This window comes from Mya arenaria, chromosome 9 (assembly GCF_026914265.1).
Source record: "Mya arenaria isolate MELC-2E11 chromosome 9, ASM2691426v1".
In the NCBI taxonomy this organism is placed as follows: domain Eukaryota; kingdom Metazoa; phylum Mollusca; class Bivalvia; order Myida; family Myidae; genus Mya; species Mya arenaria.
This window is the reverse complement of record NC_069130.1, coordinates 29,920,067-29,936,213: the sequence shown is the minus strand read 5'-3', so window position 1 is coordinate 29,936,213 and position 16,147 is coordinate 29,920,067. Positions and strand designations below refer to the sequence as shown.

Genomic DNA, 16,147 nt, shown 5'->3' with positions numbered 1-16,147 from the left:
CCATGTCACACATGTGTGTAATTTATAATGTACCGATGCAACTATGACACTAGCCAATGTGAGTCTTATACAACAGCTTTGATATAATTTTGGCATCATATGCATTTTATTCTAACATTAATTATGGGAAATCTTGCTGTCACATACAAAGCCATATTTGGAAAGTGTTATACTTTGTTATACGGTTTTGAGACGTTGTTGTGAGACGTTGTTTATATCACTCAAATCTTCTTTAATCAGCTGTAAAAACATTAACAAATTAAAGACACGTATTCATTCACATGTCTTTTCACACCCACAACACACATAAAGAACGCATTGTTCAAAGACAAATTTTCTATGAAATCTTTATTGATCAATTGATATTTAACAGTTATAACAAAATACGACAAATTATTATTTTCTTTACATATTCAAAATAAAATTAAATTAAGGGGCCGAAATGTCTCTGTTGAAAATCAGTAAGGGGCCGAAACGTCTCGAGCCAATTTAATTGAGGGGACGAAATGGCAGGGCCGATTTGGTAAGGGGCCGATTTGTCTCGCTCCCAACTAAAGGATACATTTGGCGTGAGACCACAGTTATTTTTACTATATGTTTCATATAGACACTAACCTAGCTTTTGACTTTATACACACCCCAATTGAAAAACAAGGACATGGCATCTCTAGAACAATTCAAGACACAAAATATAATCACAAGAAAACACCATGTTGACCATTGACCCGACTGTCAAAATTGAGTTCAAATACATAACCCTTCCGCCAGGGAGTCAATCGGCTACAAACAACTAATTTTCAGACTTCCACAAGCTATGATTTTTCCAATATTTACATTGAAAACTATCAATTTCTGCAATAGAGTGTCAAATTCAGTCAAGTTCTCTGCAAAAAGAACATTTTTTGCTTCTTTTTCATTCAATTTTAATAAAATATTGATACTTGAACACAAGCACTCTTTGTTTCTGTATTCACATCCGGATCCTATCTTCGCCACTCTTGAACATATGTTTTTGTGACTCTCGTGAAAAAAACACAATCTTATGCTAAACTCAATAAGTATCCTCTGTCTCTTAATTTGAGGTCGCCGATGTTTACTAGATAGACACAGCCATCAATTGATTATCGCTAAGGGAGTAACTCCTGTCATCGTGCGAAAAATTTAGTGAACTGTAGCCTACTAATCGCTATTTTCACATGCAAATTACAACAACAAAAATTGACAGTGTTTTGTCATAATTTTCTAGTTTTCAAGGGATGGTAAGTAGTCATTTTCAGTAGTCAAAATCAGATTTACCCTACTGACATCACGTTTCAATCAAATATCTTGTTATGTCTGATGTACACATGATGTAAACCTGAAAACCATCGTGTTCAGGAAACTTTTTTTTATCATTTCATTTTCATGTGCAATGAATGATTGATGTTTCTCTCCATAGTTCAGAGGTTCTTCTACTCATTGAGGGAAAATGTGCGGCTGTTTAGGCCTGTTCATCCCCTCGATGTATTTTTTTGGTTTTGACACCAATCCAGTTGGCATACTTTAGTATCTTGTTTTGAATTAAGATTGTACACATTCTATTCAGACTATTGAACTGTTGAATCTCGCAATTGAATCTGCTTTCCATATCATATCAAGTTTTGACTAAAATATAACCTCATGATTTGCATTCACTATTTCTATGAAGGTAATGTTCTCTAATAATTTATGATCTTTTAGGCGATCAAGTTCTGTTGAATGTTTTGATCGAGGTTGCATGGAAACGTCGGTATTGAAAATATTTTGATGTTGTTGTAACGTGTGACGTCAAAGACCTAACAGATCCCGTCAGAGAAAAGCATGCTCAACCCTGAAGGGGTCAACTGGTCTTTATATACAGTAAATTCTCAATCCACCTGGAGCCCGGGCTTTGCTAATTTGCATATATTACCAACCAAGTTCATCAACGTACTATGAACGTACTTCCGTCTATAACGGAATATTATGCTACACACATCCGCCTACAGCAGACCGTTACATTGCTCTGACCAGCTCTGGTGTTATATCTTAATAGTATGAATAACAAGAGGGAAATAGAATTTCAAAGGTAAATTAATAGCTGAGTGAAATATGTTCTTTTATGGAAGATGTTTTCTTTCTTTTTTTACAAAAAAAAACAAATGAATGTGAGAATGGTTGACTGATTTAATTAAACGAAATTACTTCCATTTAATTTCAACAGAAGCAATGTAGGTAGCAATTCATACAACCCGAAGTTCCGCTTTGTGGTCAATATATAAACATGATCTGGCAATCAACGTAGCTACTTACAATTAAACTCTCTGCCGAAAACGAGCAACTCCCTGAAATTGGCCGATTTTAAGTAGGAAATGGGGTAACATACTCGGCTTAAGTCCGCAAAGTATTTGTAAAACCCTCTTAGTTACCGAGGAAAGTGGAAATTCTGCCAGGAATGTATTGTACATAGTCTCATTTGTAAACAAGTATCTTACGCAATAAATGTAACATCATCAGAAAAAAATTCAGTAAGACTTCCTGAAATGCCATTTTATTCAAACACCCAATACCATTATAAAAGCAAATGTGTGTCCGAAGGCCAAAAATCATGCGATGTGGCTCATAATAATTTCTTTAGTAGTCATTGAATTTTCAAGTTCACCAATTAATTAGAATTCAGATTAAATTAAATAAGCAAAACATCCTTTTTTGAGCTTTGATAAATTGGGTGCTAAGCTTTGTAAATAGGGGACACGTTATTAAGCACTCATTTTCTGTTTTGAAAGCAGTGTTCTACTATTACTGACTTGTCAGTTTTTAGGATCATTCGAAGACAGGTCATAGTTTTTCTTTGTATTTGGTTTTAGCAAGGTTTTCAAAATGGCAGGGAGCTGCAGAAAAGGAACACGCTGCTGAGGGAGAATATGGCACATTGTTTCCCAAAGAATTTGAACATTATGAATTTAACAGGAAATGTTGGGAATAATGTTTCATTGAAGTAATACCAGGTCTCAACTGTAACATATGTAAAACTTGTATGTAAGTTTTAATCAAAACAAAATGAATATCTCATGTCATAATTTATGAGTGTAAACAGGTGCATATGCTGGTCTCCACAAGGGCAGATTGGTTCTACCAAAAGAAGGGCAGGGTGCAACACCCTTCAATAAGTCTTTAGCTATATCCCTATTTTAATTTACACGATACTAATGATCACTGAGATGATAATTCCAGGGCTCGATGCTTACTCTAATACTTGATTGCCCTTTGGGCAACTACCAAGCCAAAGTTTTACTTGTGTTTGGTTAAATAATTTTCAATATGCTGACATTTTGGAATCAATTGATATTTTTTGGAATCAATTGACATTTAAAATATATTTCCTTGATGTAACAAATACCAATACATAAAGAAAGGTTGGGAAATAAACTCCCAAAATTGTTCTGACAAAATTGCGATCTCGCCAAAATGCTCAGTGAAAACTGCATAGAATGCATAAGCAATATGAGGTCTGGCATGAATAAAGTGTAAAAGAAGGTTAACTGTGGAAGGATTCAAAAGTTATAGGTCACTGATTTGTTTAGTTGTTATCTCCCTTCAATTTTACACCGTTGCACAAGTGTAGAAATAAAAACGAAATCAATATGGAACTTGGATATAAAAGCCAAATCATTTTTCATAAACCAAGAAAACAAAGTTTAGTGGGTCGGAGGCTATATATTATGAGTGAGCTAGTTGGCAGGTTTTGTCATGATATTTCATCAAACGGTCAGCGAAATCAAATAGTTTTTGGTCCACATATTTAACACCATGGGTGTAGAAATAAATTCAATTAGCAGGAAATATTCCTAAAGTAGGTGGGGGGTCTGGGTGTCCTCCCCAAGTTAGGGTCAAGGGGGCAACGTCCCTTGTGGGATGAATTTAAGCCTTTTTAACCACAATTTCTAGTCTTCGGTGTCTGGAATTTTTTTTTTTTTTCACCCTCCATTGCTTCGCAAATCATTATTTTCAAAACATCCCCAGAGGGGGATGCGACTAATGAAGTCATGTATAGAGCTAATGTTATTGTATTCGGAATGCTGGGAAACCCAAACTTAGCACTTGAAAACATCCCAGAGGCGGATGAGACTAATGACGTCACATATCAGACTTATGCTGTTTTGTAGTCCAAACGGGCAGAAACCAAAATAAAAAATACCAACACTCAAGGTTTTAAACAGATGTAAACATAAAAACATGACAAAAAATAACATATTTTATTTTTGTTGATGCGCCGAAAATAGCCGGGTGAAGATGCTAAAGTAACTGGGTTATTTTACCGGCTTCCAGCCCCTGCATAACATACAGACTGAGTTTGACGCTGTACTTAAAACCACTAAATGTTCATTGAGTTATGGCCCATTTTCAACTTTGCCCCAAACAATAACTTATGAAAGGGTTGGCAGATTAAAAAAATGTTTAACTCTATAAAATACAGGTAAAATACTATAAAATACAGGTAAAATACTATAAAATACAGGTAAAATACTATAAAATACAGGTAAAATACTATAAAATACAGGTAAAGTACTATAAAATACAGGTAAAACAGTACTTTGTTTTCTGCATCCAGTATGAATTAGACAAGTAACATGTACAGCTGAGTTAATACAATTAAGTTTGAGAAATAAAGGGTGGCACAGTTACAATATGCACAGAAATGCCATATTTGCCGAGAAAATAAGAAAATTTGTGGATCAAATCAACATGTTTATTTGTAAATATTGCATCTTAACTACAGTCTGTTCAGTAACTTTTTCATGTTTGAAATTATGATACCGTACAAAGATGCTGATCAAAAGAATATGCTTGTCGCCACATACTGAGCGCATATGTTTTTTTCATAATTTAAGGAGAAAGTCCACTAAATTACCAGTCAAAAGGTGTTATGAGAATCAGTTCTTTTCCTTATAAATCCACCATTTTGTTTGCTCTAAAACATTTTTCTCTTTTATTGTTTGCATGAAATGAAATAACTTCCTCCCCCTAGTACAACGGCACTCAACCATCCAACCTTCTTGAATAACCATGTTAGATACCCCCCTTTTCGCATATACTGCAAATTATTGCCATTTATTATTTAACTTTGAAATTCTGGTCAAGGTTTTGCCCTTGAGCACACATAGGTTAATACTTGATTTATTACATTGAGACTTTATACAATACTCAACAATCACACATACTTCAATAATCAAATTGCATAACTCTATTTTGCATATCATATTAATTATGGCTTTTAATATTGAATTAGAAATTCTCTGTCTCTGTGACAACTCTGGTTGTTTTTTACCAATACATATTCGTGTTCAGGCATTATCATTGATGGCTACAGATTATGTGTGAATTCATTTGAAGGCCACTTTATTAAATAAAACACAAAACATGAGTTTCAAATTCTGTACACTAACACATTTCTCAATTTAACTTCCTTTTAAGATTCGTCATTTCAGTATTGATTGATAAAAGCTAAGGAAAACAAACAAATGGCAAAATTGATATTTGAAGATTCAGGTATTCTTTTGATTAAATTTTCAAATATTTTGACATTCGAATACCAAATGTTCCAATGATTCTTCGAATATTTTGTTTGCATCCTTCAATTAAAAACACAGTCACAAATTAGAGTAGTGACCAGTCAGTCAGTTAGACTGGTGTCAAAACAGTCACTCAGAATAGTGTCAAGACAGACACTTAGACTGGTGTCAAGACAAACTTTAATTCAAGACAGTCAGTTATACTAGTGTCAAGACAGACATTAAGACTCAAGACAGCCAGTTATCTTGGTGTCAAGACAGACATTATACTGGTGTCAAGACAGATACTTTGGTGTCAAGACAGACTTTAAGACTAAAGACAGTCAGTTATACTGGTGTCAAGACAGTCACTTACATGTAGACTGGTGTCAAGACAGTCACTTACATGTAGACTGGTGTCAAGACAGTCACTTACATGTAGACTGGTGTCAAGACAGTCACTTACATGTAGACTGGTGTCAAGACAGTCACTTAAACTGGTGACAAGACAGTCAGTTAGACTGGTGTCAAGGCAGTCAGACTGGTGCCAAGACAGTCACTTAGACTGGTGCCAAGACAGGCACTAAGACTGGTGTCAAGACTGTCACTAAGACTGGTGTCAAGACAGTCACTTAGACTCAGGTATCAGTTATACAGTTAAGACAGTCACTTTTTAAAAAATACGAATATCATACATGAATTTCAATATGGGTTTCGAGAAAATCATTCTTGTCACACAGCGTTGATAAGAATAATTGATGATTGGATTGATGGAATTGACAATGGAAACTTTGTAGGTGCTCTCTTCCTTGATTTACGAAAGGCTTTTGATTTAGTAGATCACTAAATACTTTTACATAAATTGAAATTATACAATTTCAGTGATAATACCGTTCAACTGATAACTTCGTATTTGAAAGATAGACACCAAATTGTAAAGTTTGGGGGTTACCAATCTTCACGAAGATGTATAAGGTCTGGAGTTCATCAAGGATCCATTCTTGGACCTATTCTTTTTCTTATATATATTAATGACATTACCTGTGAAATAGAAAATTCCTTGATTGACTTATATGCTGATGATACTACACTATATGCAAAAGGTTCAAATACGCAGGAAATTGAACGTACGTTGCAAATAAATTTAGATATAATATCGGAGTGGTGCAAAATAAACAACATGGCAATACATCCATTGAAAACGAATTGCATGTTGCTGGGTTCAAATGCAAAGTTAAGAAATGCATGTGCCCTCAAATTATTCGTAGACAAAGTACTTATTGAAAATGTAACTTCGAAGAAATTGCTTGGAATTGTTATTGATTCATCATTGTCATGGAACCTGCAAGTTTACTTTGTCTGCAAGAAAGTAACTGCAAAGATAGCTCTTTTAAAAAGACTTAATTACTTTTTAACGGATCAAATGAGACATTTGTTTTATAAATCGTATATAATTCCTATGTTTGACTATTGTTGTAGTGTTTGGGGGAAAAGCAAGCAAACGCATACAAAACGAATAACCATGCTTCAAAAAAGAGCTGCTAAAATTATTCTCTTTAAGCCTATTAGAACGCCATCGCATGAATTATTTGAACAATTATAATGGCTTCAATTTGAATACCGTTGCAAACATCAAACGGCTGTTATGGTATATAAATCTATTAACAATCTTACACTGAGTTATATAAGAGACATTATAAAGTTATCAAACAATACAAGATATGGATTGCGATCTTCTACGCGACAAGACATTGCCCACATTCAACATAAAACTCAATACAAGAAACACTCGTTTGCATGCTACAGTGGGACAGTTTGGAACTCTTTACCAGAACGAATACGTAAATCGAACACGGAAAAGTCATTTAAAGCCTGCTGCAAGAAGTTCTTTTTACATAATCAATTGCAAAAACCGTTGTAAGAATTGTACGCATAATTCCATGACTATTGTTTTTACATTATATATATCTCGAGTAAGGTGTTAAATACATGTGTGACTGTCCTACTTACTCAGTTAATAAATTTTAATGATACGATTTGTTAACCTTTAGGTACAAATTGATGTATTGTTCGGCATTGACGTTATAATTAATGTATTATATTCATGTTTCTTTATGTTTTCGTATAACATTTTAATACATACCCTTTTGAAATAACATAGATTTATTGCTTGCGTTTTCATTCTAAGCATTTATGTGTGTGTGCGTGTGTATGTTTCTTTCAGAAGGCCACATTGTAAATAAGTCGTGTGTTATGTTTGTTTATAATATGATGCCTATGTCTTAATGTATTACCTTCTTTAAATAAAGTTATTATTATTATTATTATTATTATTATTATTATTATTATTATTACTTACATGTAGACTGGTGTCAAGACAGTCACTTACATGTAGACTGGTGTCAAGACAGTCACTTAAACTGGTGACAAGACAGTCAGTTAGACTGATGTCAAGGCAGTCAGACTGGTGCCAAGATAGTCACTTAGACTGGTGCCAAGACAGGCACTAAGACTGGTGTCAAGACAGTCACTTAGACTGGTGTCAAGAAAGTCTTAGTGACTGGTGTCAAGACAGTCACTTAGACTGGTGTCTAGACAGTATTTGTACTGGTGTCAAGACAGACACTTAGGCTGGTGTCAAGAAAGACTTTAAGACTCAGGTATCAGTTATACTGGTGTCAAGACAGTCACTTACATGTAGACTGGTGTCAAGACAGTCACTTACATGTGGACTGGTGTCAAGACAGTCACTTAAACTGGTGACAAGACAGTCACTTAGACTGGTGCCAAGACAGTCACTAAGACTGGTGTCAAGACAGTCACTTAGACTGGTGTTAAGACAGACTATAAGACTCCAGACAGTCAGTCATACTAGTTTCAAGACAGACGTCGCGACTCAAAACAGTCACTTAGGCTGGTGTCAAGACAGACATTGCACTGGTGTCAAGACAAAAACTTAGACTGGTGTGTCAAGACATACACTTGGACTGGTGTCAAGACATACACTTGGACTGGTGTGTCAAGACAAAAACTTAGACTGGTGTCAAGACATACACTTGGACTGCTGTCAAAACAGACACTCGGACTGGTGTCAAGACATACACTTAGACTAGTGTCAAGACAGTCAGTTAGACTGGTGTCAAGAAAGACAGTAAAACCCAAGACAGTAACTTAGACTAGTGTCAAGACAGTCACTTAGACTAGTGTCAAGACAGTCACTTGGACTAGTGTCAAGACAGTCACTTAGACTAGTGTCAAGACAGACAGTAAAACCCAAGACAGTCACTTAGGTTAGTGTCAAGACAGTCACTTCGACTAGTGTCATGTCAAACAGTTAAACCCAAGACAGTCACTTAGACTAGTGTCAAGACAGTCACTTAGACTAGTGCCATGTCAGACAGTAAAACCCAAGACATTCACTTAGACTAGTTTCAAGACAGTCACTTAGACTAGTGTCATGACAGTCACTTAGACTAGTGTCATGTCAGACAGTAAAACCCAAGACAGTCACTTAGACTAGTTTCAAGACAGTCACTTAGACTAGTGTCAAGACAGACAGTAAAACCCAAGACAGTCACTTAGACTAGTTTCAAGACAGTCACTTGGACTAGTGTCATGTCAGACAGTAAAACCCAAGACAGTCACTTAGACTAGTGTCAAGACAGTCACTTAGACTAGTGTCATGTCAGACAGTAAAACCCAAGACAGTCACTTAGACTAGTGTCAAGACAATCACTTAGACTAGTGTCAAGTCAGACAGTAAAACCCAAGACAGTCACTTACACTAGTTTCAAGACAGTCACTTAGACTAGTGTCAAGACAGTCACTTAGACTTGTGTCATGTCAGACAGTAAAACCCAAGACAGTCACTTAGACTGGTTTCAAGACAGTCACTTAGACTAGTGTCAAGACAGACAGTAAAACCCAAGACAGTCACTTAGACTAGTTTCAAGACAGTCACTTAGACTAGTGTCATGTCAGACAGTAAAACCCAAGACAGTCACTTAGACTAGTTTCAAGACAGTCACTTAGACTAGTGTCATGTCAGACAGTAAAACACAAGACAGTCACTTAGACTAGTTTCAAGACAGTCACTTAGACTAGTGTCAAGACAGACAGTAAAACCCAAGACATTCACTTAGACTAGTTTCAAGACAGTGACTTAGACTAGTGTCAAGACAGTCACTTAGACTAGTGTCAAGACAGTCACTTAGACTAGTTTCAAGACAGTCACTTAGACAAGTTTCAAGACAGTCACTTAGACTAGTGTCAAGACAGTCACTTAGACTAGTGTCAATACAGACACTCAGATTTCTTTCAACACAGTCACTATGACTGGTGTCAAGACAGACAGTAAGACCCAAGACACTCACATAAACTAGAGTCAAGACAGTCACTTAGACTGACAGTAAGACATAAGACAGTCACTTAGAATAGTGTCAAGACAGACAGTAAGACTCCAGAGAGTCACTGAGACTTTTGTCAAGACGGCTTCTTAAACTAGCATCAAAACAGTCAATTAGATTCAAGACAGTCACTTAGACTGGTGTCAGTTTGATTCAAGACAGTCAGTTATGCTCGAGTAAGGTAGTGTAAGACTGGTGTCAACACAGTCAGTTAGACTGGTGTAAGACTGATGTCAACACAGTCAGTTAGACTGGTGTAAGACTGGTGTCAACACAGTCAGTTAGACTAGTGTCAACACAGTCAGTTAGACTGGTGTAAGACTGATGTCAACACAGTCAGTTAGACTGGTGTAAGACTGATGTCAACACAGTCAGTTAGACTGGTGTCAACACAGTCAGTTAGACTGGTGTAAGACTGGTTTCAACACAGTCAGTTAGACTGGTGTAAGACTGGTGTCAACACAGTCACAGGGGTTTTCCTAATGATTTGACTTTCACTTGCCCCGGGGGCAAGTCAATTTGAACATCTACTTGCCCCCTGTGAAATTTTGTTGCCCGATCTTTGCAAATGTTTATATGTATACCATTTTAGTCAATCTGTATTAAAGGCAATGATATTTATTAATAAACACAAAGAATAACATTTAACAGATCTTAACTGCTACATTTTATTTTCAAACGAGCATCATCCAGCCATAGCCTCACTGTCACTTCTGGTCGATTTTGTGCATTTTCTATCATTTCATTTTTACAATGACCTTGCGATTCTTCATGAGCCTTTAAAGAGTGTTTTCGAAAGAAGTTTGAACCCGTAACAAAAGAACCAACATCATCATATTTCGTACAAACTTTACATTTCATGAGATGATTTTCGTATTCTAACCATTTAAATTCGTTTAACCAGGAAGATTGAAAGATTCTCTTTCTACTATCTTTTTCTTTCATTATCGGTAGTTTTCGGCTTAGGTTTTTGTTTACTTTTAGAGAAAATTGAGAAAAAAGTGTTCAGTTTCGGCCCGTTTGTCTCCGTCCGCCATCTTGTCAAGGCTGACGAACGCTATACGTTACGATTCATTTGATTGGCTTTTTAAACTCCAATAACCAATCAAAATTGGTTTAACTTATGCTTGTTAGGAAATATTTTAACCGAAAGAAAAATAAAATAAAACTACCGGAAAGCGTTCACTACGAAAGCTCACTTGCCCGGCGGGCTACCTGCTTTGGAAAATCACTTGCCGGCGGCGATTTTAACCCGGCGCTGGCAAGCGGGCGTCCGCTTAAGAAAACCCCTGCAGTCAGTTAGACTGGTGTAAGACTGGTGTCAACACAGTCAGTTAGACTGGTGTAAGACTGGTGTCAACACAGTCAGTTAGACTGGTGTAAGACTGGTGTCAACACAGTCAGTTAGACTGGTGTAAGACTGGTGTCAACACAGTCAGTTAGACTGGTGTAAGACTGGTGTCAACACAGTCAGTTAGACTGGTGTAAGACTGATGTCAAGACTGAATTGAAATGTGACACTTTCCATTCTATTACAGTACAGTAAGGAAAGATCATGTTTACATCTCTGGGGATGACCACCACTAATTTGGCTAGTCAAGTAAACTTTGGGTTTATGTACAAATATTTACCAAAAAGAGCTGTGTATACTGTCCATTAGGTTTTCTTTAATTATGAATACAGAACAAACAGTGAAGTCATGTATAGTGAGCAACATAAGTAACTTGACATTGATGTTTTAGCCTGAAGTTGTGTGCCAGAGATGAACAGATCTCCATTAAAAGTAGACTATATAGATCTTGGTCTCTGGTGTTAATTAATGCTTTTGTCTGCTCTGTTAGCTCTATGGCTATTTTCATCTTCACATGGCTGATCTCTTGTATCAACAATGCCAGTCCTGCCTTTGTGGGAGTTCTATGGTGAATTCTATGTCCATTAATGTACTGGTAAGATAAAGCTTTCAAAATATAAAAAGGGGATTTGGGTAAATCTGATATTATAATTAATAATATTTAAAGCAATTATTTGATGCATGCCTTGTGAGCCTTTTATTTGTGTTCATGCATAGGAGGCTATGTGAAAATATTTTATAAAGGGTGCTTAGTGATTCTTGGGAAATTTGCGAGGGTGCCCGCCTATGTTTGTACAGCATAAATGTACGAAATAAGGTGATAAATCCTTATATTTTCATTGAATTAATTACTCATCAAGAGAAAAATATAATGAAATCTTCTGCAGCTGAGTATCAACGAAATATGAGCTGTATAAAATTATAGCCAATCATTTTTGTCGAATATCAGTAAGGATTTTCCATATTTTTTTCTTTTTTTTTTTGAATTTTTTATACAATGCATGTTTTGAAGTTGTGCACACTTGTTTTGTACTCCATACTGCCTGTTGTATAATAGTGTTGCGCCACAGCTGTTAGAGGGCATCGTCAGGTTTCAGAAAGAATGCGGCTCGATCATTTCAAGTTATTTTATTTGGTGAAATAAAATTACAACTTCTTCAAATATATTTGTAGTGTCCATACTTTCAGAAAGTCCAAAATTTCTCAAATTAAATACTATCTAAGTTATGTTTTTCTTAACAAGAATTAATGCCAAAATGTTCCAAGTTTGTAGAAAATAAAAGGACAGCCGCAGCATTAAATGTTATTCATTTTAAATCTTTGTAAAATTATCAAACTTTTCGCCAAAAATCCAAAGTTATTAAAATAATTAAAGAAAACTAAAAATGCGGCTTGTCTCAATGAACACCTAAACAAGAATGCCATCTCCCGGCAATTTCCATGGATTTGGCCATAAACTGGCTGAAAATAGGCAAGGTCGTTTTCTGGCCGGTGTCTAAACAGAGCGGCCCATATTTGGCCAAGAAAACAGCCAACTTACTACCTGACATTTGGCCGGTGGCCGAGAAATGGCCAACCCCGCTGTAGCCGAAACAGCGGCAGCCATATTGGATATATATGAAAAACAACGTTTAGTAGAAAAAATCCTGACTTCCTAAAGCAGATTTAACATATAAATATAAAAAATTCTCACTCAGGACCTTAATATTTGCAAATAACCGTTAATCGATTAAATGATGCAACAATAGTCTGTACTTTAAAGGCAAAACAAGCTGTCATTTTCACATGATGATAATTAAATCAATTTTGTATATATATGTGCATGATTTTAATATGTGCTTGTACACTTTTGTAGTGTTTTTAATAGTCAATGTTGCACTGGCGAAACCAAAGACATCTGGCTCATTGTTTGTGTCTAAAATGTTGATTAATATCATTTTGGGTATATTATGAGATAAACAACACATCTGAGGAAGTTTAATGTCTGATATACAAGAAAGAAACAAGGTATGTAACTCAAACTTCCCAGATTTCACGGTCGAGTCCAGTTTTCTTAAGTTTCTTAATCAACATACAAACAATCCATTTTAAAATGGGTGACATGAAAAGAGGAGTCAATGCCCTTTAAAATGGTATGCAATATGTTGGTATAACTTTATTGTCTTTTAGACAAACAAGCCAAATCCAATGTCAAATTCTCGTCTTTTTCTGTATTCGGAAACTGTACAGCAAATTCCAATTTTCTGTGTGTCCCCGTGTAAACAGGTCTACACACAGAAATATTTAAGTGATTTTATGCTTCGATATAAAGATTAAAAAAATTATGTTCCGATATCACAAAATGACAAACGCCACGATTTTATGAACAACAGTACAGTTTGTACTATATCAGTCTTCAAACTAAATCCACTTTAAAATTTCGTAAAAGGCAGCCATATTCCTTACAAGCGCTAAGATGATGATAATAAGTAAGTTTCAAGTTTTATTTTCCTCATGGCATATAATATGCATGTGATATCACAAAACAATGAAAGAAACATATTTCAGTAAACAGTATAAGCAATACACGCCCGCTTCCGCCATCTTGGAAATTGTGCGCGATAATTGTTTGTTGTTGTGAAATTAGCGTTAGGTTAAATAACACTGAATTTAATTTTCTATTGGATATCGAAGAAACGGGTGGCGAAAAAAATAAAAATAAAGTTAGGAATTGGAATCTTTTTCTTATTTGGGTTTTGCAATAATAGGTACGGCGCTCCCGTAAAACGAAAAATAAAAAAACTCTGGCCTAACTGTTGTTAAATGACATCGCGCTTAAACCCAATCAGATCCCTGGATTATTGAAATAAACAATGACATCATAATCCTTGTGTGTTATACTATACGAATGTTTCTTTATACAAAAGACTAGAGGCAAGTGAACTAAAATTTTATGGAGTTTGCTTATATCAGATTTCTTTTGTATTACATGGTAAGTTGTATGTTTGTATTTATGTTTTATTAAAGAATTCTCTATGTGGAATGAAGTTGATACATATATAAGACTTTGGTCACACCATAAATGTATGCATATGATTACTGTTGGGATATAATGAAAAGCTGGCCTGCTTTATGAATTGTGTGCTTTCCTTTTGCAAGCATCCGTATTGTAAGCAACCCAAGTGATGTAAATGGCTTCTATACAAAATACAGAAATGTAAGAATGTCCTAATGCTTCAAAGTATTTAGTAATTGAAAATGGTAATAAGGCAAACTGTATTCAATGGCATGATTTCGATTTCAAGCTGTTTTTCTATGCATTATTTGTGAGCAAAATCAGGTTAAGAGTGATTACTTGAGCATTTCAACTGGAAGTAATAGGATTACTGTAGAAAACTGCTGGGCAATCTTTCCTCCAGCCCAGCAGTCTTCAATATTCAGGTCATATATATATATATATATAAAAATGTCTTGCCTCAAGCATCCTTTAGTTACTCTGAGTATCCATTAAGAAGTATTCTTTGAGAAAAAAACGGCAGGGTACTGAATATGACTAAGTATATTTAGCGAATGTCTTGATGTTGTATTCTACAGTCACTGGTTTTAGTGTCAAGTCAGATAACTCTTGCCATTGTATCATAATGAAGTGGAGAAGTTGTCCTCTTTGTCATTCTTTTAACTTTGCTGTTTATATGTCGACTGTTTATTTCAAAATCAAATGAGATAACAACGCATTTAACTTTGATTGTGCTGCTGGCAAATACCAGAAGCCAGGGTTCTCAATAAGTTTCGGTTGAACTGTCTCAAATAGTAAAGTAAACGACCAGCTTCTACTTATTCTACTGAAAATTCATTTAGTTTTCCGAATTTGAACCGGCCCTATTGCCATTTGAACCGTCCATTTTGGCTGGCAGCCGGTTCTTATTGAGAACACTGAGAAGCCATCCTGAGTTTTCACTTTCTTTACCCAGTCATTGGAATTTAATTGATTTGTCTTAGAGAAAGAGTATGCCATTTTCTTTAGCTTGTTATTTTAATGATTTGACACTGCCATTGGTGTTATGAAATGTGTCTAGCCGAACTTCACAAGTAAAATAATGTATAATATGTTTGCAAGTTTTGCATTTTAAGTGGTTAAAATGTTTTTATACTAAGAGTTATTAGCAAACATACAGTAACTATTAAATGGTTAAAATCATTTTTGACGCTGTAAGGTGAGCGTTAACGTTTTATTTCCATAAAACACCTCAAAATAAACAATATCATATACTTATTGCTCTTAATATATCAACTTGAAAGTAGAATTGTATGCCAACTTTTATAAAGTGTTTTTCATGCCTTAACATGTAGGTTTAAACTGTAAATCATATATCTCAAATGATACAAACATCCAATATTCTCCTTGTTGTGACTGTCTGTTATGTGAAGCTGTATGACATCATTTTCCATATTGATATGGTCATAGCTTTTATTATAAAAGTTTAACAACTGTGTGGAGTGTACTACACCTGTGTGTGGAGTGTACTACACCTGTGTGTGGAGTGTACTACACCTGTGTGTGGATTGTACTACACCTGTGTGTGGAGTGTACTACACCCGTTTGTTGACTGTACTACACCTGTGTGTGGAGTGTACTATACCTGTGTGTGGAGTGTACTACACCTGTGTGTGGAGTGTACTATACCTGTGTGTGGAGTGTACTACACCTGTATGTGGAGTGTACTACACTTGTGTACTACACCCATGTGTGGAGTGTACTACACCTGTGTGTGGAGTGTACTACACCTGTGTGTGGAATGTACTGCACCTGTGTGTGTGGAGTATTCTGCACCTGTGTGTGGGGTGAACTACACCTGTGTGTG

General features: G+C 35.6%; 1 protein-coding gene across 1 annotated transcript in view; it reads left to right on the top strand.

Moving 5' to 3' along the window:
- The first annotated feature begins 1,150 nt into the window (after positions 1-1,150).
- Positions 1,151-16,147, top strand: part of LOC128246565 (D-glucuronyl C5-epimerase-like) — a 92,131-nt gene continuing 77,134 nt past the window's right edge. Inside the window, exon 1 of the mRNA XM_052964824.1 lies at positions 1,151-1,259. The gene's annotated coding sequence lies outside the window, so the exon portion shown is untranslated. The remainder of the gene's footprint in view (positions 1,260-16,147) is intronic.